The following is a 27,824-nucleotide window of genomic DNA, read 5'->3' as shown; positions in this document are numbered from 1 at the left end:
GTATTAAACATGACAGTTTCACATAATACTCATCCACAACTGCTAACTAAAATAATCTGAAGTCAGCACAAGGGAAGAAATTTCAGTCGATGGGTTAAGACGATAATCCAGATACACCTCAGTTCTGCTTCATGTATGTGAAGTCCCACAGAGGAAATCTCAAAGACATATCTCTTTAGTGATAAAGAGGTGTTTTCAAACCATTGAATACTCCAATTGTAACACTTTAATAAGCATGTGAACTAAAAAAAAAAAAAAGTAACAGTGACTTAAGGCCAGTTGCTTCAGATTAATTTCAGCTGTTTCACGTTTGAGGACAACACAATAGCACCACGATTATAATCACTCTGGCTAAAGGCTGAAGCAGACAAACATCCTTGGTTTGTCTGACTTGGTTGTACCAAAACTCAGAAATGAGAGCAAACCAGCAAAGTCAGGAGAAGGCAAGAGGGAAAGCAACACCCAGTAGTTCAGGAGACATGGGGAAACAAGTGCCAGAGCAATAGAGTACTTTAAAAATGTATGTAAACAGAGAAGATTTTAACATAAGCTGAACTGTATTTCAAACATGGTAGAAAACACGAGTCAGAAGGACTGCTTGTGATGCTCAACAATGGCTTATGAGAGGTGGGATGAGCTGCTGATGGTACTGCACCAGCAGGCCCTGGAGGGACACCTGTGAGCAGTAATATTTGGGATGACCTGAGTGTTTCAGAAGCAAACTGAAGTTGGGCCCCTGCCCAACTCAAGAGAAGCAGATGAGCCCAGCAATTCTACTTCAGAAGCAGGAAACAGGCTCCCTTAGCTTCTACATACAGTCAAACTGCCAGGAATTAAGTCTGGAGATGTGAACAGAAGTGAAACAAAAACTGAACAGAGTTAATAACAGAATTTAAAAGGACAAAATTTTCTGCACAAACACTGAACATGAACATAATGACTTCCTGTACCTAAAATATAACCTCAGCAGTTACCTGAAGTCATGCAGTCACACAAACGATACCATAAATGAAAGGCAAAAAAAGCTACAGGTAACAACAGAATAAACTATCTATCTGCAGGGAAAAATAGAGCAACACAGCCATTATGGGCAAGAGGAATAATGGACTTTACTTTAGCTGTCATAAATGCGCAAGAATGAAAACTTTTAAGTTCCTTGGGTCTTTCTATAAACAAGTTACACAAAAGCAGACATTACTAAAAATGAAACACACAAAACTTTTCTGCACAGAAGCCCATCAATACACTCAACATGCTCAGTGAAAATGTGCAGTTTTACGTGAGTAAGTATGTGGAAAAGGAAAAAATACTAATGCAGACATAAACACCAGGAGGCCAAACTTGAGTCGGCCCCACTTCCTAGCTTTCAAAACTGCATCCAGCGCAAGCAGAAGGTAAACAAGGCAATTGCCAGCGTGCAGGGGCACTGGCATTGCCTACCTACGCTGCACACTCAACTTTGACTCCAAATGGAAGTTCCGTCCCATGAGCTTCTAAACAGGAAAATTATATGATGGCTGACAGTAAAGTAATTTAATTGCACTGTTGCTATGACAACATGCTGCTCTCTTTCTGTTTAATTTCCTTATTTGCCAGTATCCTCCCAAAGGGCCGTATCACATCATGATTTTTTTCCCCTGTCTCTCTTTCCCCGCTCCAGGCAGCGGGGTGACCGGGGGGCCGCAGCCCCGCGGAGCCCCCTCGGGCCGGCACGGAGAGCCGGCAAGGAAGTCCGGCGGAGCCCGGCCGAAGAGCGGCTCCCAGCGGGGTGCCCGGGGCTGGCCCCGCGGCGGCGCAGCCCGACTGGGGCCATACGTGGGGGTTATGGGGGGACTGCCGGCGAGGCCCGTGGCGGCTGCAGCGGCGCCCCACCGGCAGACAAAAGAGCGCTGGTCACGGGCGAGCCCACGGCCGGACGAAGGCGTTTAACCCGCGGGAGCTCCGGCGGACGCGCTCCGCACACGCGCCCGCCGCGGCCGGGGGGGGGCGCACCGGGGCGGGCCCCCCGCCCGCGCTCCCACCGCACCCGCCGCGCGGGGGGGCGCGCGCCCATTGGCCGCGGCCGCAGCCAATCAATGGCGTTGCCACGCGACCGGAGCTGCTCGGGCCGGGCGGCGCGCGCCGCGCACCCCGCCACTGCCGGCCAGGTGTCACCGGCCCGCGCGGCCCCGCGCGCCCCGCTGCACGTGCGCGCGCGTGCCCCGAGGTCCTCGCCCGGGCGCTGCCGGGACCCCCGGCGGGAACGGCTCGGGCCGGGCGCGGCCCCGCGGCGCGGGCACGGCCGGGCTCGGCGGGGTCACGGCGGCGCGCACGCCGGGCCGCGCACCAACTCCCGGCCAAGTTGTGGCGCCGGGCCGGGCCGGGCCGAGCCGGGTGGGACTGCACCGCGCCGCTCCTCGCGGCCGGTCCGCACCGCCCCGCGCAACCCCCAACAACAACAACAACAACAGCAACAACAATAACTTACCTGGCGGGGGGCGGCGGTTTCACCGCGGTCCCTTCATGGCAACGGCACAAAGTTTCATCTGACGGAGCCGGGCATGGCGCGCCCCCGCCTCAGCCCGAGCCCCGGGGGTGCCGCGGGGGTCCCGGCGCACGGGGCTCCGCCGCCTGCATGGGGCCCGCCCGCCCTACGCCCGCCCCGCGCTCCCGACGGGCAGCGGTCCGCCTCGGTGCGAGCCCGAGAGCGAGAAATTGTTTCCACTGCAAACAAAAAAGGCGACACATGACCACGGAGGGAGGGGAGAGAGGGAAAACGTGGGCTGGGCCAGCCGCGACGGGAGAAGCCGCGGAAGGGAGGGCCGCCGGCGGTGGGGGAGGGCGGTGGTTCCTGCCGGCCGGCGGCGGGGACCCGGCCGTGCCCTCCCGCAGGGCGCCCGCCCGGCGTCGGGGTCGTGCGGGGCCGGCGGCGCTGGCCGGGGGCGGGCGGGTGTCCGCGGTCGGGCGGGAGGCGCTCGGGAAGTCTCGATGCGCGGAGAATCGGCAGCCGCGGCGCTCCCACTTGTGAGAGTCTCCTTTCCCCCACCCGGCCAGGCCGACCCCGGCTGAACCGCGATGGACACCGAGGGCACCGACGAGCCCCAGGAGCCCACGGCTTAGCACAGCGGAGCCCTGCTTGTACCTCTCCCGCAAGAGGAGCGGGGGAGGTATCTTTCAACACCTTCCCAGTGGGCAGGTAACTCCTGCCGGCCCGGCGGCGCAAACGAGTCCGCCGGCCGGCGCCAGGCACCTGCCCCGCTGTGTGAGCGGGAGCCGGGCCGTGCGGGGCTGTGCGGGCAGCGACAGGCGCGGGATCCCGCAGGGCGGCTCTGCCGCTGGCTCCGGGCATCGTGAAACTGCGGCCACTGCTGAGGGTCGGTCTTCCCGGTGGACAGTAAAGAACGGTGTTGCAGAAATCTGCAGTACCTGACGACGGGGGAGGGAAAAAATATTTCCTGAAGGAAATCTGCTTTAAAAGAAGGCTTGACTCAATTACGAAAAGTGGTGCATTTTCCCCTCTGCTATCATACCCTGACATGACCAGTATTAACTTGAGTAAAAACCCCTTGCCATCAGTTGAATTAATTGAAAGGAACTAACTTGATTTAAAAATAAAGAAGTTGCCCAGTCTAGACAGCACTAGTTGAACGTAGTCTCCTCTATGTTACATGCCAGATCTCAAGTAGCTTCAGTGATTTGCAGCAGAGAATTAAAGTATGGCTGTCTACCCGTAAAACAAATACATGGAATTGTTTTGTAGCTGGTCCACAAAAACCAAACATTTTCTGCTCTGGCTAAACAAGGCTTGCAGATTTAGCATACTTTAATACGAATTTTCCTTTTTCTATAGAAAATGTGTGCTGCAGAAATGCAGAAACAATATCATTTAAGTCAGAAATACAGGTATCCTTCCCACTGCAGTCCTCCCTGGACACAGAAATTGTCATTAAGCCAGGAAGGAAAACACTTTAGCTGTTTTATTTAGAAAAGTTAGGACAGCTGCCTCAAGACCTTTCAGGAATTCTGCATTATTTCCCAATGGATGGGTTACCTCCTTTAATCTCTCTGACACTCACAAAATTCACCATTTTAGATAAGAGTGGCAACCACCTCATTCTCAAAGTGCAGGGATAAGAAGCATTTCATTGATTCTCTGGAACTAGAAATTCCTGTCATAACTAGCTAAGACTTCTTTTGCCGATAGCTTTCCCTCCCCTACCCAGGGAACTGCTATTTCACATTCTTGCATATTTTCAAGAAGACACACCAGCAGCTGAATTGCAGAATGGGAAGAATACCTACCAGGCAGCAGAGTATCGTTACCCACTGGCAATCCTGCCCTATGACTCCACCAGCCCTAACACTCCAACAGTCATCAAGACCATTAGTTTACACAATTCTTATCTCATGGCCGTTTGGTTTCAAACCCAAACTAAATTATCAAGCCATAACTCCACCCACCTGAATTTACTCCAAATGCTTCAGACGTTTTTCTGAGTGAATCAACATGCCTCTTTATTGGCAAGCAAGGAGATTTATTGCATTTATTATCACTTGTAAAAGTCAAGTGTCTTGAAAGACTACCAAGAAGAATTCAGCTAATGAGAAGTATTTCTGAAGTGAGAAGGGGGAAGCCTCATGAGATGCAGGGTAGTATGCAAAGAAAATTATACCCTGAATATATTATGTATGCATCCTATTCAGCTCAGTTCTGTTCAAAATCAGTGGCTAAATTCCCCATCAATATTGGTGGAATATGACCACTTTCAGAGTTTTCTGGTTTTTCCATGGCAGGTAGGAATTTCCCCAGAGCGCACACTAAAGCTTGCATTGAAGGGCCACTGTGAGACATCTGCTGTGCAGACAGAAAAGCCAGCACGATCAAGCACAGGGGCCGGCAGCAGGTGGTGGAGGTTACGAGAGCAGGGGGACAGGCTGCCCGCTGGGTCAGAGGGCTGGCAGACCCTGCTTGGTGCCCCGTGAGAGGCAGCAGTGCAGGGCAGCCTCTCGCTGGCTCCCACTAGCCCCTGAGCTCAACAGCAACTGGAGTTGCTGACTTGCAGAGCACTAAAATACCAGCAACAAGGTAAACACTACTATCTTGCCTCTTGGGAAGACTGATCCCAAACTTCTGACTGCTGGAATATCTAATACGACTGATTTAAAAAAGGAGCACACAGCCTCACACAGCACCATTGAAAGAACATTAACTGCTGGCTTAGGGACTACAGCAGCAGCAGAACAACTAATATATGGCCATCAAGTAACTAAATACTCGCTGTAATCTCAGGCAAGCCACCAAATTTATTAGGGTGTTGATTTCCCTATTTCTGAGACAGCAATAATACTAATTCAGTTAGCAAAAGATTTGCAACACTGACAGATGAAACTGTTTGTACATCAAGACCAAAGTACTTGCCGTACTGAAGGCTGATTAGAAGTTCCAACAGTGCAGAGCTGCACTTTAGCCTTGTGGGCTAATATACAACAGACTAATCTTTCCACTCAGATTTCAGAATACCAACTGCAGATGTTGCAGTATCTTATTTAATGAGGATTTCCAGCCATCTCCCTATACTCCTTTATCTCTTATCCTCCTCTAGATTGGAATCCCTGAAAATTTCCCACAAGCCATCAAGCACACAAGCACAGCAAGGGTCATGGGCTCACAGGCTCGTCTTCCTCCCTCAATCTCCATCTCTGCTGAGAACATCTTTCTTTACTAGTATTATGACCATGTGTCATGGTTTAACCCCAGATAGCAACTAAATACCACACAGTCACTTGCTCCTCTGCCACACACACATAGTGAGGAGAGGAATCAGAATAAAAAAACAAAAAAAACCCGCTTATCTCAACTCATGGGTTAAGATAGGAATAGTTTCATAATTCAAACAAAATAAAAGATGATGATGATGATAGTAATAATACGCGAGAGAAAGAGGAATAATACCCAAGAGGAACAAATATTGCACAATACATTTGCTTACCACCTGCTGATGCCCTGATTGTCCTCCTGGCCAATTCCCCCCCAGTTTATGTACAGGGCATGATGCTCTATGGTATGGAATATCCCTTTAGCCAGTTCAGGACCCCTGTCCTGGCCATGCTCTCTCCCAGCTTCTTGTGCACCTGCTCAATGTCAGAGCACAGGAAACTGAAAAGTCCTTGACTTAGGGCAAGCACTGCACAGCAATAACTAAAACATCAGCGTGATATCAACAGAATTCTCGTATTAAATCAAAAAATACAGCACCACTGTCCCAGTCAAAAGCAGGACTTCATGTCACATGACCTTGCTAAATACTTCTACTTTCTGCCTTCTGGCCGCACCTGCCACACTTCAGCAGTCCTGCACTATTTATCCTCACCTTTAAGCCCCTCTTCCTAACTTGGTCTCCAATTACCATATCTTTATTGACTGGTGTCCTGCCAATGTTTATTCTCTCTACATCAGAGTCAGATTTCTTCCCTGAAGTCTGCTGCAAATTTGCCAGCAAAGCTTGCTCATTAGGATTTAGAATTTGACACGCAGCTGTACAAAAAACCCCTCCTAATTCTTAAGGGTCCTGATGTACTTTTCAAAGAGAGATGTGGACAGGGTTGCTGACACTTGTGATCAGACCCTCAGTGTGGGACACAGCTCAGGCCCTGACACCCTCATTTTGTGTCAATTCTTCCCCCATGCAGAATGACTGGAGCGTCCCCATCAGTCTTGGTATTTCTAATCTTCTGTTTTCTCTGAGGCAATGGATTTAATCTTGTACAGAGCACAAGCACACTGGACACCTTCAAGAACTTACAAAAACTAAATCATGAATACAGTATGTGTTTATTCGTTTCCTCTTTCACAACTCCTGTTCCCAGCATTCTTCTCCTGAAATATCAACACTTCTTTATTTTTAACCACAGCAGACCAGCCTGGTTTTGTTTTTTGCACTATGCCTGCTTTTGGGGCAGAGAAACAGCCGTGACTGAGTTCCTGGAACAGTACCAGAACAGTCAGAGTCTCTGCCCTGTACAGCGATAACACAGCTAACGGGCTGATAAACAGTGCCCTGCTACCCTGAAAGAGAGCAGCTCTGGCTTCACAGCTACTCCGAATGCAGTTGTATCCTGCCTGCCTGTCCCAGGGCTTTTGCAAGCATGCACTCACTCCCCTTTCTTCACCCACAGCAAGCACTAAGCTATAAGCTGCACATGCAATGAAGGCCCAGTTTACTCCAGCTTAACCAATAGATCTTTTGCTCATTCACTCGAGAACATGGAATCAGATTTACAAAGCATTTTCCCAACCTTGCATTTAATTACTCTTCAAGTTCTCATTTTCCCCAGCAAGTGAAACCCAACGGAAACAGAACTGAATCTGTGAGAAAAGGAGCTCCAATACTATGCTTTGTCAGAAGTGTGAGCAAACAAAACTATCTATGGCATTTCTGTTTCACAGGCTAAAGTAAAATTAATTTCTCCCAATAAAATCCACAGTTTTTATTAAATAGCTCCTTTATAAATTAATGTATGCACATTTGCAATGTTATTGTAGTAACACTTGCTTGCAGCTTCTAGGAAAATGAGTATACTTAGTGCTAAAATTATACACAGCTGAGAAGCTACCAGCAATTGTGTTTCAGTACATGAGCATGGTGGGAGGAGAGCATCATGCATGCTCATTTGTCCTACATATATTTGTTAAAATGGGTCCATATGAGAGATGCTTTCACAGTGTAATTACCCAGCACACAAGGACCCCAAGCACAAACCTAGCTTATAATTGGAAAGGGAAGCTTCGGCCAGTGCAGCTTATTTAGTAGCCTAATCAATGGAAAGCAAAATGTTGCTGGGATAAACCTATCTTTACTGGAGTCTTCTGCTATGATGGCTATATTGGTCTGAACTCACCTAACTAAATTAGTTAGTACATTAACTGTAAAACAAGCCAGTATTTCTCGTGCAGTTGCAGTGTTTAAAGAGGCTGAAAAATGAAAGAACTGTTTTCTGGAGTTTGGTGCTCAGACTCTGCTATGTGTTGTAAAGGTGTAATGCCACAAGATGTGGCCTGGCGCATCTCATCATCAGTATTCACCACTTGGCAGATTAAAAACTTACAAGTAATCAGCAGAACCAGAAATCAACTGTGTTTTTGTTCTCAAAAGCAGCATGGAGGAAAAGCAGCAGTTAACACTGCAGACAAGTAAAGATCAGAAGTTTTGGGGAAAAACTACAATGGAAAACCATGTTCTTTTTATAAAGCTCCCAAACTGCATTTCCAAGTGGAATTTCTAAAACTAAGACAAAATTATTTCAAGTCAACATCTCAAACTCTGCCCCAGCTTTCCTGCATACAAATGGTCCATTTCATCAATAATTTTATGAATTTGTCCTTTATTTGTATATCTAGGCATGCAAAATTAAGTTGCAACAGGACCTCACTGGTAGTGAAGTCTGCGTTCACATCTCATCAACTGAAGTTCTCGGCAACTGACACCAAACAGTTTACCATCACTAGTGCTGTGAGCCAGAAAGCAATTATTCTCCTCTGACCATTTGCTTGTGCCAGGTGCATTTCCTAGCCACAACTACACTTGTGTGAGTACCAGCTTGATTTCCAGCTCTTTGCAGCACAGGATATTCCAGGGTCCCTTCCTCTCCTCAATACTTGGCTCTACTCTTCCTGTACATTTCTTGAACACTGTTCCTGGAGGAAATCCTGTCAAATGCAGATTCCCAGACTGTGACAACACAGAGACAACTACGAGAGCCTGTATGAGGTGGTGCAGGGATGAAGCACAAGCATGGCTGTGCTGACCTACAGTTGTGTCTGCAAAGAGATGCTGAGAGGGTGCAGGTTGTGGCAAACACACAAGGTGCCATAAAATGAATAAGCAGACTTCTATCCTTGGTGGTTTTTTAGTGCTACAGACCAGCCCACCAAAAGCACCAGGGAGCGAGGAATGAAAAGCAATGAAAAACTGCAGTGGAAGGACTAAAAAGAGTCAGTGCCATCTGCAGACAGGTTCTATGTTGTCCTGTGCTCCCCTCCACAGCCACAAGTGAGGTGGCCTCCGAGGCTGAACCAGAGAGCAGCCACCAGGCAGAGCAGGTAAGCAAGATTTAGGGAGGAAGGAAGAAAGCTGGCACAGAAAAACAGCACAGCTAAAGTACCCACATCCCAGCAGCAACTTCCGTGGCCAGAGAACCACCCCTCTGGCTGCTACATTCATGTCCTGATGTAGGTTTCCCTGCAAGCAGCTTTTGGCTTCTCTACGGTGACAAGAGTGCGTTATTATTATGGACTGACTTATTCACTCGGACATTAATTTCTGCCGGGCCTTTTGGCACTGCCCCAGTCTTTCTGGCAACAGATAACTTCAGTGAGCAGCTGCATTGATCTGGGAGGTATGGTGCATCTGGTACCTCACAGACTTTTTGCAAGAAAATTTCACATTCCACAGGTTTCTCACAGGGATGCCACAAGGACGGGGTGGGCCTCAACTGCCAAAGCACTATGAAATAATCTTGGGAATGTTCTTCTCTTTAAATCTGCAGTCTTGCAAACATTGATAGTTGAGCCCTTTTCTTGGGTTCAGCTAGTTCCAGCACAGTTTAGTTCCATAAGCATTTCAAGGACAAAAAAATGTTATGGCTATGTTGCGGTTTAACCCCAGCCAGCACCTAGGTACCATGCACATGCTCCCTCACTCCTCCCACCCCCGGCGGGACGGGAAGGAGAATTGCAAAAAGGTAAAACCTATGAGTTAAGAACAGCCTAATAAGTGAAATAAAGTACAATATTATATTAACGATAGTAGTGAAAAGGGAGATATGAGAGAGGGAGAGAGAGAAATAAATCCCAAGATGGACACACAAATGATGGACAATACAATTGCTCACCACCTGCTGAGTGATGCCCAGCCCATCCCCCTGCAGTGATCAGCCCTTCCCAGCCAATTCCCCCAGTTTATATACTGGGCATGATGCTCTTTGATATGGAATATCCCTTTGGCCAGTTGCAGTCAGCTGTCCTGGCTATGCTCTCTCCCAGCTTCTTGTGCACCTGCTTGCTGGCAGAGCATGGGAAACCGAAAAGCCCTTGACTTAGGGTAAGCACTGCACAGCAACAACTAAACCAGCAGCATGTTATCAATGTCATTCTCATAATAAATCCAAAACACAGCATTGTAACAGCTACTAGTAAGAAAATTAACTCCATCACAGCCAAAATCAAGACAGGCTATAACAAAATTTTTAAGAACATTCAAGGAGAAAAGTCATTTTTATTGCTTGTATGCAAGTAGAGGGTTTTACCTGTTCCACATCACCTGTCACATAATCTTCAGTATTCTTTTCCACAACAAAAAATAAACCCCAACATGAAAACAACACAATATCAAACCAAACATCACATGCAAGAAAAAAGAAATAAGCTATCCCTGGAAAAAGCCCAGCAGGTTATCAGACCACTGCTGGGCACCAGAGTTGGGGTTTCAGCAGCAGACGGACCAGTCGGGGCTGTGCCAGCACAAACCAGGCAGCCGCCGAGCCGTCCTTCTGTCGTGCCTGTGAACAGAAGACCCATGTAATGACAACCACAAAACTCACTTAAGCTCTGAAAAGGTGACTAATGAGCTCATTCATGCTGCCTATAAATTATTCACTACAACACCGAACCCACTCAAGACAAATGGCAAAGCAAACTTTAAATACAGGGAGCAGCAGCCTCCTGTGTTGTCAGCTTCTGCCTGTAAAACTTTTTGCAATGCAACAGACACTTCACTTGCTTCTGCCCCCTTGTTAAAATCACTCAAATGTTTAGACCTTCTTTTTCACTGCCCCTAGCAGAGTTAAAGCAGCTGCAGCTCCTACATATTTGTTTTGCCAGTGCCAAGTCTTTTTCTTTAGTAGTTCCAGGTAATGACAAAGCACTATACATAGCTTTAAATTACATTCTTCAGAAATTAAAGTCTGACCTCGAAATGAAGGCCAAGTCTAAAGAAGTAAGAAGACAATAGCATATGCATGTTTAATGAGAAGCAGCCCATCTCCAGAGCCTGCACTTATTGACACTTCTGTGAACATCTATAATTTGTGCCAAAATGAAAGCACAGGTCTTAAAAAACCAGTTTCATTTCTTAGGTGCTGGTCCAAAAAAGCTTCTGACATGTTTAGAAACAGTCCATTTGTAAGAATGCTTTTGTTATCCTGTTTAGTGTGAAATAAGAGGCAGGTAGTGGTTGGATGTTAGCAGCAGGAGTGGTGGAGTTTGCTGCTGTGGTGACTGGAACAGGCATTTACTCTCTTCAAACAGTACCTGTTTCATAAGATAAATTACTCATACCATTTATAAGTTAACTTTAGTAACTTGTTGCGGGTTGAACTAGCAAGACAGAGTGAACTACAGAGTGACATTGAAGACAATGTCTTATATGATGTGTCTGATCTTCAGTGGGAAAACATTACTTGCACCTCTGGTTACACAATCAACTCCAAAGGTCGGGAACAACTAGATAAAAGGGAAAGCCAGGAATTACACAGCTAAAGTCCAGTAGGGTATAAAGTAAGGTAAAGTGTGGGAGACATAAGGCAACACCAAGGTGATATTTAAACACAAGAAAAGAGAAATGGCTAGCAAAGGAAGTTTGCAAATGAAATGAGTATTGCAGATTTCACTAATCACTCTCTTTCTTCCAAACTGTCACTGTTGTAACTAAGCAGACTGAGAAATTCTGCACTGCTTGAAGACAAAGACTTTCCCACCTACGAACAACTATGTGACTAGTCTTCATTTATTTAAATCCATGATTCTGAAATTACCAGAGATGCACAGAAACCATGTTGCCCTGTTAGTACTGCTCTTTAAAATGGCCATTAGAAAAAAGCAAACACAAGACAGCAATGGAGCAGCCTACACCACATAGCACGCATGTCGACTTAACAAAAGCCGTTGTGTTTTAACCCCAGCCAGCAGCTAAGTCCTACACAGCTACTTGCTCACTGCCCCCAGCCCCAGTTGGAATGGGAAGGAAAAGTGGAAAAAAGTAAAGCTCAAGAGTTAAGCACAATTTAATGACTGAAATAAAGATAATAATAATAACAACAACAACAATAATAACAGATGAACAACTGATGCACAATACAATTGCTCACCACCTGCTAACTGATGCCCAGCCCGCACTCCTGCAGTGATCAGCCCCTGCCAGCCATCTCCCCCCATACTGAGCATGATGTTTGATGGCATGGAATATCCCTTTGGCCCATTTGGGTCACCTGTCCTGGCTGTGCTCCCTTCCAGTTTATTTCTGGCCCTGCTCACTGGCAGAGCATGAGAAACTGAAAAGTCCTTGACTTAGGGTAAGCACGGCACAGCAACACTTAAAACATCAGTGTATTATCAATATTACTCTCATATTAAATCCAAAACACAGACCTCTACCAGCTACTAGAAAGCAATTAACTCTATCCCAGCTAACACCAGGACAAAATCTCTCCACCTGGTGAGATCCCTATGCCGCCTGTAACTGAAGGGTGTTGGCAAAGGGCTACATTGAAACCACAGACCCCGCTAACCTGCCCGGCAAGGGGCATCCGCCTCCCAGTTCCAGTAGTGGGAAACAGTGGCACTTCCTGCAGCTGGCTCCCCACACCCTGCTCTTCATTTCCCTAATGAGGCCCAGCAGTGATGTCAGTTTTGCCCAAGGCATGATTTGGTCTAAATAATAACAAACTACAGTTGGCTACATAATCAGAGGAATGCCAGATCTGGGGGAGGATCAGCAAACAAACTGGCGGTACAGCTTTTACCTGCGTGCAACAAAGTCAATACTTGGCTACAAGTGTCAGTGAATCTCTTGACTGGTCAATGCCACTACTCTTGTTGAGAGTGACCTGGATGACTTTGACCTAAGAGGTTACCTGGGAGGGTTCCTGAGATACCGGTCTCAGCAAACTCCTGCGAGACTCCCATGCCATGATAGCGCACACAGCCAGCACCGGCTAACGCTGACCGCCACCTTGGGGCCAGCTGATGCCGCTGAGGCAAAGGCAGCTGGATTATGCTGGGTACCAGGGCAAATGCAGCCCAATCCAAAGACACTCTGTGGCTATTACCTCTACTGGAAAACTCCTGCTACTCCTCCTTCCTCTTAGCTCTCCAAACAACATAATTTCACAGCTCTCAAGACCCCAGTGTATGCCAATCAGTGGGGAACATTGGGCTACTCTGTGACTTGGTCATATTATTACAACAAACTGTAGGTATTTCTTACCAGCAATCAGAAAATTCAGATGTTCACAAAGCAAAAAACTCATGGATTCAACAAATAGGAAAAACTGTGGCACCTTTAAATTGCATAATGCTCACCTCCTTATAAAAGAAATTGCCTCTCTGCTCATCCATTACCATGCACAGGTCCCAGTCCAAAAAGAGCCAAGATTTATATGCTCCAGTGATTACAGGGTAGTCGCTTTGCCAAGTGAGAAAATCTGTAAGTGCTGACCAGATGAGGCCAGAGAGTACATGTACCACCCTTACTTTTATGTATTTCTGTCCATTGTCACAATCTCTACTGTGGATGCTGAAAAGCTAGAAGCAGAGAAACTCTCCAACTTTCTGCCACCATCCTGTGAAAGTCTTGCTTTTCTCACGCAGGCTAACTGAAAACAGTGAAGAGGTTTTTGTAAACCAAGACTCTATCTTGCACCTGTTGTTTGCTATGCACAGTCTGTTGATACTGACTGAGGAAAATATTTTGAAATGGATGTTATAGGGTCTTAGCCAATCACTCTGGGAGGTGGATGGTCAAGGGACAAGTGGCCTCATGCCATTCAAGCAAACCAAGTTAAATAAATGAGTTTGCAATTTATTAAATAATTCTATTCTTCCTGGACTGAACTTACGTTGTTATTCTCGCCATCCCCGGTACAACAGCGACACTCTACAATATTGGAGAAGGCAAAACAAATGGACTGCAACAAGCACTGCCATCAGTAACTTACTAACTACCTGTTCTTCTGCTACAGACAGCTCTGGTCTTCCACGCTTCTTGTACACAGCCAGGGTTGACTCTGAATTCTCATACACACATCAGATTTAGGGTACCAGAGACATGCTGCACTCACATGTCAAGTGTGGGTCTGCAACTGGGCCCTTGGTGATACATGTATTCATGTGTGTGAATGTACACCATGGCAAGTGTGTGCTCAGCTCTGTTCAAGACTAGGTTTTTAGTTGTCAAGTACTCAAAGGGGGTCCTTACTGAAGTTAATGGGTTCCACTTGAGCAGTTTCTTCTCTCATAGCTCAGGCAGATGGAATAAGATCTTGAAATTGGCCAGGTGGAAATTTAGGCCTGTGCTTACCTTACTGAGTGGGAAGTGTGATGCTGGTGCCTGCAGAGTCCTTAGGGAGCTAGGCTGAAGCTGTCCTTAGGTACCCTGGTGCTCTGTGGCTCTGTGCACTATTTGATTGCATCCTTGGATTCACGCCAGTGCTAATCAGCATCCAACCCTGTACCTTTATTTCTTCCTTACCTCCCTGTCACATAACTCCACTTAATGTTTACTGTAAGATTTGAAGAAGTCAGTCAGAGCAAAGCTCCTCTTGCTCATATCCTGGTTCCAGCCACGTCCTAAGGAAGAACAGGGCAAATGCACAGCAATACTCTGCAGCATTCTCCTGTACTTCCAGAGACCTGGTGCTTAAAAGCTGAAGCTAAAGACGCAATCAGATGTTGTGGTATGCTGTAAACCCAAAGATATTTTTTTTTCTACCGCCTTTCAAAAAGGTTCCTGTAAGCTTCAGCATCAACAACAGCCTGTAGCAAGAAGTTCCATGCTTTAACTACTGACTGTGTGAAAAAAACCTCTTCCTTTGCTTTAAATGTGTCACCTCATAGCTTTGCTTGAAAACCCTATTTCTTGTGTATTATGGTAATTATCATATATCTAGGACACATGACTCAGGCCTATGCACTTCTCTTGATTTTATAGTGCCTTCCTACTGCTCCAGCAGTGCTACTAATAATCTGCATTTCACCCTCTGAATAACTACAGGTGTATATAAACATCAGAATATAATACATAAACATACCTATCAATGACCATCTAATCATACAGTCATAATTATCAGTATTGCGTCCACCCAGATAAAAGGGATTTATTTTTCAATAAAATGGTCCTAATGCTCTCCCTTGTAGTCTTAGCCTGTAGCTTTTTCCCTTACAGACTCACTTGAAGTGCCTGGAGCTTTTCCAAGCACTTAATATGTCTACACAAAATGTGGAAACAGATCATTCCAGCTGATGATATCTTTATCCATGAAGAGAACAGCAGCTGGAAGATGCTGCCTCACACAAACAGTAACTGTAACAGATCAGGCCCTATGCAGGTTCAGTCCTTTAAAAAAGCTGCAGCTTCAGAGTTACCAAACTTCTCAGGGCTGCTCCACTCTAAGTCCATGCCTCCAGCTTCCACCTGTCATCTGCCCAAGATAGCAAGAGCATGGCCAAGGTGGAAATGGTCTGGGAGATGAGGAAGGGCCACAGAGCATGCTGGGAAGGGCTACAGGGAAGCAACAGAGAGAGAGTGCTTTCAAAGGGTGGTGTGGAGCTAGGTCAAGTCCAGGGTGGTCATGTGGGAAGCAATGGCCTTGCGTCATCTTCTACTCAAGTTTCAGCTCTGGCCCCATGTGGAAAGGGCAACAACCGCCCCTCCAACAACCCACAGTCGTCATTATACCTGATCCTTGTGCTTGGATCAATGGAATAATAAGTGATAAATAAGTGTGAATGCTTTCCTCTGAAAGCATCCTCAATCCTTCACCTGTGCTTGCAGCTCCTGGGAGCAGCTCCTAGCTGCAGCACACAGTGCGAGGCAGGGGACCTGCCCATTTGAGGCAAAGACCAGCAGTGTGTCAAGGCTCAGATGGCAGGATGTTTGTGAAAGCAGCTCAGTTCAGTCAACAATTTCCCCCTAGAGTCCAAGTACATCACCTCAAAAATATGTCTCAGCTCTTCTGGCATAAAGCCTGGGAACCCAAATTTGTTTCTGATCCAGGTCCTCTAGCTGGCAGTGTAACAAATTGCTGTCCTGCCGCCAGGATGAATAAAGTCATTTTTCACTCATTATGTTATTCAAAAATAGAGCAGGAGCTTTATTTAAAACAAGAAAGTAATATACTGGAAATTAACAGAGAAAAGAAGCTCTTTTGCTTTATAAAACACAAGGATAAAAGACTGAGTTAGAACAACGCGAGTTCGACCAGAAAAGAAGATACTCGGGTTACAGATTCTACTGCTTCTGGTCTTGCAGCTAAGCCTAACGTTACATCCATGTCAGACAGTCTGGCTTTTCCTGCAGATCACTAATATTTTTCCCTGCAGTCTACAGAATGCCTTCAGGCAAAATGGTACAGGTCCATATCAGTTGTTGAATTGAATAACCTACGGTTGCCTTCCCCCATGCACCCAGGATTTGGTGAAGTGTGCTGTGGTGAGTGACACCTCTGCTGTTCTGACTGCACCTCTCTGGGGTGTGAGGCATCACTCTCTTTCCCAGTGCACAATCCAGCAGCTGCTCCTACCAGAAGAGGCAACCCTGAGATGAGAAGGAGGATGAGAATGAACTCTATTTATCTAACAAACTACGAGGACTCCACTGGACTTCAGTCAGTGGCTTGGGACAGCGTAACAACAGTGCCTTTAAATCCAAGGTATTGCCTAACAGCAAGTTAAAGAAGAGCAGACAGATGTATCTTGTGTCACCTGATGGTAACATGACTACAGCTGATTCATGTATCAGGAGACACTGCTCTCCCCTCAACAGATCTCCCTTGGACTCTTCCTTGCCCCAAGAAAGAGGAAAAGATGGACCGGCTACACAAGCCACTCATGCTGACTTGCTGGCCTTGGCCTGCAGGATCTCTCCATCCTTGCCTGTCACTCGCCTGAACTGGGCTGATTTACCATCAGCTTTCATTACTGACTGGGTTATTTTTCCTATTAACCTAAATCAATATACTCATACAGTAAACATCCCAAAATTCAAGTCAATATAGAAAATTCATAAGGTATTACAGATTTATAGATATTTACAGCTTTGATTAGAGATCCTCAGATGGATGGTGCAATGGAGGCACAGCCAGTAGATTAGATTTTCAAATACTGATGGTAACTTGTAAGAAAAGCACTAGAAAGATTTAAAAGCCCAAGTCCCGCTGACTTTTAAATGACTTTCAGTGAAGTTAGTATTGCTTCAGCCTTCAGGTACTTTCAAAAGTGCCATCTGACAGCCCTGCCTGAAGGTTTGCTTCTCTCCCCACTGACACAAGGCTTGTGAGAAGGGAGGGCAGTCACAGCAGAATGTTCATCTTACAAGGTGCTTGTCTTGCCTAGGGGCACCATCCTGCACAGAAATGAACATGGTCCTGGGTGTTTCTGGCCCTCGGCCATTACGCAAACCAGAATGGCCAAACCAGCTGTGGCTGCTCTTAGTCCCGTGCCCGTCCCACTCTGCTGCCAGCAGGAGACGACAACATAGACAACCAAATTGGTATCTCCCTCTCCTCTGATAGCTCTGCTTTTCATTTCTCATCAGTAACACACCCTGTTATACAGTTTTTTTCTGTGAATTATTTCAGGACTGTGCTTTGCAAGCACTGGATTAGGTGATTATGTCCTACTTCTATGAGGTACTGATCCCCAAAGGGAATGTGCCCAGCTCTATGCAGACAGAGAGCACACTCAGTGCAACAGAGGCCCGAGCCAGCCCAGAGGGATCAAACCACTGCCAAATCTTGTCTCTGCAGAATCCCCTGCCCATATGCTTAGACTGTCTCTTGCCTCCACTCTTGGGAGTACATTTGAGCAACCATCTAGACTTAGAAGCAAGTAGAAACAAAAGGGAACCACAACATCCTCTTGTGTGGAAGTCTCTAAGGAGGTATCTGCTATCCCCTGCACAGTACAGTGTAGGGACAGCCAAACCATGGCATGTCCTGTAAACAATGTCCCAAAGATAAACTCACTGTCCAGGAGGCTGAACTTCTTCAAAAGAGCTCCCCTGGAGTTCACTGGGATACCTTTTGCAGAGCACTACGCAGGCATTCCTCTGGAGACATCAGATTGTTTCGGTTTGGTTCTTTAAAGAATCATTTTTAACAAGCAAAAGTCACATTCAAAATATTTAAACTTCTTTTATTCAAATTTTTTATTTAAATGAATGAAAATGTACCAATAAATGAAAACTTGTCTTTTTATCCTGGACTTCTACTCTGCAGAACAGGGACTCTCTGCCCAGAAACATCTGTAAGACTGTTATACAGTATTTCTTCTATTTAAGTAGGTCACCTGACAGGGGAAAATATCTATGCAAAATTTCACTGAAGCTGACAGGTTTCTGATTAAGACTGGCACCTGGCAACAGCTATGGATTTCCACACATTTATCCCTCCCATCACAGAAGTCATACATCTCATGCTAACTCACACACTTATGGAAAAAAATCTGCATACATTAATACAAAATGTAGCAACTTCCTTCAATGCTTTCAGATCATCCTCTAGAAAAACAAAATAGTACGTATCTCTAACAGAGTTCTGAAAGTGGATCAAAAATCCTATATAAGGAGAGACTACTGTATTTAGCTCTAATTAATTTGACTTCAGTACAGATATGCTGGAGCCAAAAATAAACCCTAGACTGTTTGACTCCCATTTTCTGTTCTAGCCACTGCACCACATTTTGACAATGATAGGTACTTCACATAAACACTGGCTTCTCGCAGTACTACATATTTTCAGTTCCTTTTACAAATCCACTCCAAGTGGCTGCCACATAAACGTATTCTTTGAATCACAGAGTCCAATTTGACACTTTGCTGAACTGCCACCTTATACAACTCTTGCGATATACTAGCTAATTCTTAGGATCTAAATATATGGGTTTTATCAGAACATATCTATCAGAGTTTATTACCCTACTGACTGCTGCAAGCAGAGTGCAGCATTAGGCACAGCATCCAGAAACACCTGCTTCAATGCACAGAAATAGCAACGGGACTTCAGCAAGAGGTAAGGTCAGGGAAAACACCAGTAAGAGAAACAACCCAGTATGGCTGCCACCAGTTCCATGGAGACCAGGTCTCACCATTAAGTGTGTCAATTTAAGGACTTTGAAAAAAACCTCAAAACTTTACTTGGACATCAGTCTGAGGGCCCAGAAAGGGCAGGTCTTTCCAAACTGGCACCAAATCCGGCACTCTTTATTCCTGGTAAGATTTTATTTACATTATTGCAATTCAGGGTAAGGATTGCAAGATGTAACACTGAGATCAGACCTCTAATCCTGCCTCTCTGTTTACTGCATTGATTGTGCTCTTTTAGACACTGATCTCACCATTCCTGCTTAGTGCAGGCTCCCCTCTGCTGGGGATGGGGAATTAAAATGGGATTCAACTGAAAAGCTGAGGCAGAGCAGGGAATGATGAAAACACATCATCTCCATGAGCAGCCATCACCATGGCTAAATTTAGAATGTAGGCTCCTCAGGCAGAGAGATGATCCGCCATCCCTGTGGGGCACCAGTCACACAGTGCTACATAAGTACTAAAATAATAATTGATGATTAATTAATAATGGCTTCCTTTTCCTCATGACCATCTCAGCTGCCATAAGAAATAATCATTTCCCTTCTTCTAGATGCAGATACAAACAATCATTCAAAAACTTATCTCCCCAGAAAATTCACTTTCCTATTCCTTTTCAGCAAAATATTTTCTGCAGCCTCGGACATGAGACTCTGAACCATTCACAGGCACTCTGTTTAAGAAAGAAATACTAATTAAAAATGCCTCAGAAGCCACAATAACCAAAATAAACATCAAAAAGGCAAAGCTCAGGTACAGAAAAAAAAAGCAAATCAATTCATTCCCTCTTGCTCTATTAGCATGTAATCTCTAAAGACAGACGTCTTTTAATAAAACCCAGTTTAGATGATGTGGGGAAGTACCTTAAGGATACCTAGGTTCCTTCAGTGACCATAGATACAGACATCTGACTCTGATCTTACAGCTGCCTTTTATCAGTGCATTGTTCTTGCTTTTGATACACACCAAATGCTTTTGATATTCACTTTACTTTCTGTAGTTAGAAAACCTCCAGAAATTCAGCAAGCAACCCACTCCTTTTCCTCATCACCTTGTTCTGTCCATCTCTTCCTAATCCAGGGCAGCCTTACTGCACCTTCACCTCCTGCCAGCAAGCCCTCTTGCTGGTTACTGATTCATCACACTGTCCAGAAGATCCCATACCTACTAGCCCCCCTTGTAACCTCCTAGTTAAATAAATAAATGAACAAATAAATAAAACAAAACTCATTTGTTCTACATCTGCCATATTCTATCAGCATTCAGCCCTCAAACTCCAAAGTTGGCGTGTGCAGCCTGAGTTCATCCCTCTCCAACTTAGCCTGTGTTCTAAATGTCAGATTCTACCAAAGCCCTTCCTTACCAATGATACTACTACTACTCTTCCGCCACATCCTTTTTTCTGTTGGTTTGTCTTCAGGCTTTTTCCCCAAATAAACAGCCTTACCTGTCCCAGCTGCTCAGCACTGCAGGTGTCAAGCACCTAGAAAATCCTGACCAAGCCTCAAAATCCCATTTAGTTTTCAAGATAATTATTAAGATAATTATGCTTTTTAGATAAAATTGTTTCCTTGCAGAAGAAAATTTACATCATCCAGAACATCAACATTTGTCTATGAAATTTCTTCATGGTATTTTTACTGATAATGAATGCCATCTCTTAATAATCCCCCAGGCCCCCTTTAGAGACAATTATTATAAAAACAGATCTTCCTAATGAAGATAGAGTTACTGAGTCCAGAAGTTTCAAATCCCTAATCAGGACAGCTGTGAGACTCTGTGCAGCAGTTAGTTTTAAAATCAGTTCTAAGATGAAGCTGGATGGCTTTCTGGAAGGGAGGGATGCTACAGCCCACAGACGAGTGAACCCTGCGGGGCGCAGTGTGTGTGGCGGCAGCTGACTGGGGCCTGCTGGGTCACAGGCAGCACAGGCACTGACGTGTGCGTGTCACACAGGCACAGCAGGACCCACAGCATGTGAGAACATTGTAGGAGGAAACAAAACAACCGGAGCCCCTGGTGCAGGAAGCAGCATAGGGAACACCTCAGGGAGCCCTGGGGCCAGCCCAGCCCTAGGCAGGCTGTGCCGGGCAGGCGTGAGCAGCGCCCACTGCAAAGTCCTCAGCACGAACACACATGGTTGCAAACATGATAGATACTGGGATTCACCTGGTTGTCCTGCACATCCTGAACAGCAGCCTGGATGTGAGAAACCACCTGTGTAAATATTTCACCCCAGGAAGTAGTTTCTTCACACTTTCAAAGCCCATAGCAGAAGGATGGCACCTCTCACCACAAACATCATCTCATGCACTGGATGATGTTCACCACTACACTAATTTTAAAATTCCTGGGCAAACAAATGAGAGCCCACTCCTTCAGCCCAGATCCTGCAGTTCCCAAGTCCTTCATTCAGGCAGAAGGCTCCCGCCTCCTTACCCAAGGACAGCATCAACAAATGAGTGCAATTAAAACATAGATAATGCATCTGAACATGTGCATTCCTCATTTATTTAACAAGCACAGTTTAGCTTTAATTATTTATGATAACACTTTAGAAGAAACTAGTAAACACAGTGCTGTAGACTCTACAGAGTCTGCAGGAGACTACTTCATGGTCTCCTGCTTGGGAACCTCTGCTGGGACAGGGACTCAAACCTCACCTAGCAGAGGAATTACAAGGTGCAAGAAATAGGGCAAATGAGGATAGTGAGATTGTATTTGACTAAAAACTTTGCATCAACATGAATGGTCTTACTCAGAGTTGTCTGTGTTGAAACCCTCTCACCTCACATGCAGGCTGGGTAGGTCCAAGTGGCTCAAGGACTCTTTAGACCTACTTACTCCTCCTCCCTGTCCCACCAGGAAAATCTGGACTTGTTGCAAATCACTGCATTTACTGTACAAGTAGCTAAGGGGAAGGGGATGTCTTGGTCCACTTGAGCCAGGCAATGTGGGATCAGACCCTGCGCCCCAAAGGCCCACAGGCTGTGTTAGGGCTGCAGAAGTCAGCAGACTGACATGCTGCACGTGCCAGTTTACTGCCAGCAGTGTGTTAAGGTCAGCTGGAGAAGAGCTTTGTTGGGAAGGCCAGGAGGAAGGAAGGGGCCATAAAAGGAAAGGGAAGGGGAGACCTGAATGTGAAGAAAGAGAAAAAAAAGGAGCTATGAGAAGAGTAGTAGGAGCACACAACCAGCCACCCCAGGAGCACCTGTTGAGCAACACCTCCAGGCCAAGGCAGTGTGACAGTGTGGCACATCTCTGGGCACCCCCTCCCACAGCTCTCCCTTCCACCGCAGCAGCACCAGTGTTTGCTCTAGCTGCCCTGATCCCACTGCAGGCAAAGGGACCTCCTGCAGCACACCTCGGATACCCCTCTGTGGACTTCTGCCATCCTTGCTAATTCAGCTATCTGAGGAGGAGCCAGAGCTTTCCTGTCTCTGTCCTTGTTAGTAAAACCCCTGTCCCTGTGGACAGTGCTCACTGTTACTGCTCTCAGAGACCACTGGAAATTTCAGTGGAGGGCAACACAGTAGGAGGGCCTGTTCTCAGTTGCACTGCTGCCTGTCAGCTGCCACAGAACATGCTGCTCTCTCAGCCTGGATTAGTGCACCCAAAGATGTAAAACAGAACGGATTGAGACTGAAAGTACTCCGAAGTCCCTGCCTTCCTGAGATCACCGCAGTGTGTGAAGAACCTGTGGTAACTACCAAAATCCAAGTGTACCAGCTAATAAAGATTGTCACACTGAGCACTGCCAGGCAATTTCAGGACTTGAATGAAGAAGTACGTTCAGTTGGTTTAGATGGATCATTGGTGAGTAGATGAATAGTGTCTCTGCAGGCCCTGATATCCAACTCAAACCCATTCTGATGCACAGGTATACAGAAAGACAATGCAGCCCCTTCTAGACAGCCATGCACAAACACAGAGATGTTCAAGTCTCAGGCCAACTTGGGATTGTAATTCACCAGGGAAACCTGAGACTAAGTTTAGCACTTACCTAGAATCAATTCTTTTGCCCTTACTCTATAAAAGTCAGGCTTCTTCCTTAATGAAAAAGGTGCTATGCACACTAGCTTTGCCTTTTCTATATTTCGACTTAAGGTGTCACTGACTGTATGTAATAGTTTCACTCCTGCAGAGCAACCTTCTGAAAAGGTCAAAACAAAACACTGGGAGCCAAATTCATCGCTGGTACAACTCCATTGACTTCAGCAGCATTACACCTGGGATAGATCCAGCCCTAACTGCCTCCATTATGGTAAGTGGAAAAGAAGTGTACTTGCTGTCTTAACTTTACTTTTCAATTGATCTGTTCTGTTCTACTCTGTGTGCTTCATTGCAATCAATAGGAATATATCTACTGGAGAAAGTTACGGCACAAAACATCTGAATAGCTTTTAAAAAACTTGTCTTCTCGGTTTATAATGAACGTCAGGGAGATGAGAAGGTAGCAGGCAGTCAGCCTGCACTCAAGTGCTTTATCTTTTAGAAGAGGATAGATGTAAGCAGCTACTGTAAATATTTTTATGTATAAGCTACATCATAACCAACAGAGATCTTCCTTAAAGATCTCCTCTTGGTAGCAAGCATGAGCTGCTAGTCCTGAACAACAATGTCAAACAGAGCTCAGATATTACAGGGATGGGCACTATAAATGTTTATAAGCAATTCGATTAGGCGGGAATAAACTTAACTTCTCTGGATCTATGTTCACATTCATCATGTTCTGCTCTGCACCACACCAGCCATGCTGATAAGACTCCTAGGCAGAGGTATGATTACAGGAATCTTATTTGTATTTCAAGTGCTTGTTTTCCTTTTCAACCTTCCAAAGCTTCTTCCTTCAATTCTTCTTTACATGGCATGATGGCACTTTAACACTGTACCAGTACCCACTGCTCTGGCTGGAACACCACCCAAAGCACCACTAGCTGAGCCATTTTTAATAAGTGATCCTGGAAAACTACAACAAATCAATCATCTGGATCAGCTTTGGTCATTGAGGATGTTATGAAATGAGATAACATTACCATGCTAGACAGCTCTTAGCATTAAATTGTAGTCATGTGGGTCTTTTCATTTGCCTTTTAGCATTTCACTTAAATCTTTGGTGCAGAAATACCAGAAATATCTTTTAATGCCTGCCATTATTCCAGGTTTTACTTTTTATTGCATTTCAGTGTCATGCATCGTTGCACTGGAAGCTTCTGAAACTATAGACTGTGCCTGGCAGCATGCAGGACCTCCCAAACTGGGACATGGGATGGGTGAAGGGTTTGACCAAGACATGGAACAAGCAAAACTAAACTGCAGGTGCACTGCTTGAGCACACATATGCTATATAACATTTTTAGATGTGGGATTTGGATTTTGAGACAATTTACCAAGGGAGAGGCTCATCTGTGCTGGAATATTACTGTGCTCATCTACAGACACAGCATCTCCTCTGCTCAAGAAAGCTGTTTAAGGTGGTTCCTGAAGCAGCAGGCACTAGAGAATATCCATGTGCTACCTCTTCCACAAGATAAAGACCCTCTATCCCAAACTGGCAACTTATGCACTCTCTCACTGACTCCCAGTTTGAACGCTTTGTTGTGAAATTCGGTACCAGTTCTATCACACAGACCCTTCACCGTTTATCTCACAGAGCTCAGTCAGCACCAGTGACCAGGTCTCAGGTGCTAATGGCTGTCATGTAAAGGTTGCTTTTAATGTAGAATCAGTCAAGAAAAAAGCAATTATTTTAAGGAATACTATTGTATTGATTTCGTTTGCATCAGTGGGATGTCTTAGCATAATGGATAAGGCGTTCATGACCAGCCTGCCACAGTATTCCCTGTGAAAACAAGATATAAATAATGAGGTAAGAAGGATTTGTGAAAGGGGCTTTTTCTGCTCTTTGTATTTGCTTGTTCTTCTTTTAAACTGTGTACCATATTCTGAATAGCTATGCAACTGAGAGTAATTCAATTTTCCCACCACAATCAACAAAATGTTCTTGCCTTGATCACTCCACTTCGTACATTACTTTGTGGCCACTTCAGTGTCAAATTCAGCCTTCCCTGCAATACCCAGATGCTTCTAACACAATTTACAGCCTACTTAGAGACTACCTTCTTGGAAATAATGTTAATCAGGATAATTTCTCCTCTTACTTTAAGGAGCTCTTGATTGGGTGCTTTCAATCAGCTGTTAGCCAGAGTTACCTCAGAATTTCTCAAGTTCTTATGGGGAAATGGGACAACGCCATTTAGCAGTCAGCATGTTTAATGGATCACGCTAATCTCAGGGAGGGCCTATGAAACTCTAATTTGTCAGGTTTCATTACATTCAATAATGACTCTAATTTTCCTGAAGTGTTCTGCTCACTAGTAAATTATGTACTATGGTTTTGCACCCCATTTTCTCTAACTCTGTATTTGGAAAAATTGAAGGCATCTCGTTCTCCACAGCCACTGCTCAGAAGGGGCCTGAAAAAGAGGGGTTAAGAGTTCACTGTCAGATGTATTTATCTCAGAAGCAGGTATAATTCTTTGCAAACAGCTAAGTGTCAGTGCAAAACCAAGCTGATTCAGGGTAATAAAAGCACTTCTGCAAAGCTTTTAGGTGACACTATATCCCTCACAAGCTTTCTCCACCCCTACGTCCATTTTATCATCCGATACCATCATTACCTTGACCAATCTGCACATTATTTCCTTTCCAAATGGATCGATTTTAAACCAGCCCATCTGCTAATGCTCGGCACAGGTTTGGGTGGTTCTCCTATTGTTTCAATTATTTCTTTGAGGAAAATTCAATCCTGTTAAGCAAACGGTGCTTTTATCTCAGCTGAGGATGCGAGAGCTGTGGTCGCCACTGACAGATCAAGAGCTTCTTACGAAACCCGACTTTCAGCTGTAGCACCCTCAAGTGACAGAGGTGTCCCAGTTTAGCTCATTACAAGTAATAGACAGTGTTAGCTATAACCCAGCACATTAAACAGTTGAGCTATTAAAATTAACCACATATTTATGGAGGGAGATGCGCCATCTCAGCAAATGATCTGGTGATCTCCCTGGTTTTGATCTGCTGCGGCAAAGGAACGGCCTCCCAAAGAGCCAAACAAAAGGTACATACAGCTTCACTCCAATTTCCAGGGGCTAATTCTGGTTTGGAGGGAAATGTAGCATTGATAGAGATTTGAAACTGAACCTGTCAGGTTTTCTCAGATGTCTTTGGAGATTTGGCTTGGCAGTCCATAAGTAATGCAGAGTGTGCAGATGAGAAAGCCCCAGGGAGAAGAGAGTGATCACAAAGGAATAAATAGAGCAAAATAGATGATCTTCCATTTGCTGCTTGTGGGGCAAGTCCACTGTACTTTCATACCTCTTCACTCCGGGATAACAGTACCTATGTGCTTTCTAAACAGAGACTGAAGTGGCTCTGTCCACAGCCATTCAAAGTCCTCTTTATAAGGTACCATATACTGAATGGGGGCAAAGTAATTTGATTATAAATGTCTGCAGTCACATTTTAAACTGTACAATCATCTCCCAGGATAATTTTATGTAAAATTTTGTCAGCTATGCTAAGGAACAGTGTTTATCAAGATCTGCCTTTCACAGAGTCCAGCGTAGCATTGCTGGAAATAAACACCAGCTTGGTCAGAGATTCTAATTTGCAGGCTTCTTATGCCAGCACTTACATGATTTTCCCAGTCTTGCTCAGATATGCATGAAGAGCCCAAAAGAACAGCCTTACTGTAAGCATTAGACCAAAGAGTGTCACTTTCTGTTCATTATTGCCTTTAATACACCAGCCTGGTGCTGGAAAGACCATTGTGTTGTCACCAGTGAAGCCCTGAGCAGAAAATATAGCTTTCCTACACCTGGCACTTATAACTTGTCCAGAATAAATGAGGAGGAACTTAACTGTAAAAAACGTCACCAGAACCCAGTCAGATGACAGAGCACCATTTTACTTGAATCCTTCTAATCCCCAAGAGAGTAGCTGCTGGGAACTAGGAAATTAGCCCTGTTCAAAGCAAGGGATTCAAATGTCTCTTAAACTTGTAAATGGCTGAAGCTGAATGCAGACTTTGTGTCTCTGCCCATCACCAGGTATCTGAAGATGCCCTGGTATGCCAAAGCAAATACAGTAAATAACCCCACTATTTCTACATGGCATTATCATTCCTGATTTGAAAAAAGCTTTTCAAGTGAAACATGCCTTGCAATACGTGAATGCAGAAACAGCTTTCTGTCCTGCAGTGTTTTGCTTAAAATGCTTCAAATGGCCCTTGGTTTCTGTGCCTGGGGCTGATATACACTCGCTTATACCAGCAGCTCCTAGGCTCGAGCCCTCATTGAGGAAAAAGCCAATTTGTTGTTCACTGCTTTAACATCAACACAGCAAGAATCAGAGCACTTCTGAAATATCCCCCATGATTGTGTTTGTGACTCGGACACTTGGGAAATTCACGCCACTTTGAATGGTGATGTTTTACTGGGAGAACATCAGAAGCAGCAAGATGTCTTATATTGACATATTGGTTCCACTTTGTTAGACATACGGGATCAAAGTCATCCCTGGCGGAACTCCATAACCTTCAACAGATGGGATAAATTTGGCCCCATATGCCCGTAGCAGCTGCGGACTACAATTGTTTTCCTATTTTCAGCCATATTTTGAGGATATGGAGCCTGATTTTCTCCTTGCAAA

At 45.3% G+C, this 27,824-nt stretch overlaps 1 protein-coding gene across 9 annotated transcripts in view; it reads right to left on the bottom strand.

The window, feature by feature from the left end:
* FOXN3 (forkhead box N3) overlaps positions 1-27,824 on the bottom strand; it is a 212,444-nt gene that overhangs the window by 136,762 nt on the left and 47,858 nt on the right. For 2 of the 9 annotated variants that reach the window (XM_032113452.1, XM_032113458.1), the window contains exon 1: positions 2,468-2,649. The exons of 3 other annotated variants lie outside the window; for them this stretch is intronic. The gene's annotated coding sequence lies outside the window, so the exon portion shown is untranslated. Of the gene's footprint in view, positions 1-2,467; positions 2,650-4,281; positions 4,303-27,824 lie in introns of those variants that run through there. 4 more of the 9 variants (XM_032113456.1, XM_032113460.1, XM_032113459.1 and 1 more) reach the window with 4 other exon arrangements.

This window comes from Corvus moneduloides, chromosome 6 (genome assembly GCF_009650955.1).
Source record: "Corvus moneduloides isolate bCorMon1 chromosome 6, bCorMon1.pri, whole genome shotgun sequence".
NCBI classification, from domain to species: Eukaryota; Metazoa; Chordata; class Aves; order Passeriformes; family Corvidae; genus Corvus; species Corvus moneduloides.
Note: the sequence above shows the minus strand (reverse complement) of the source record. Positions and strands in the feature narration are given on the sequence as shown.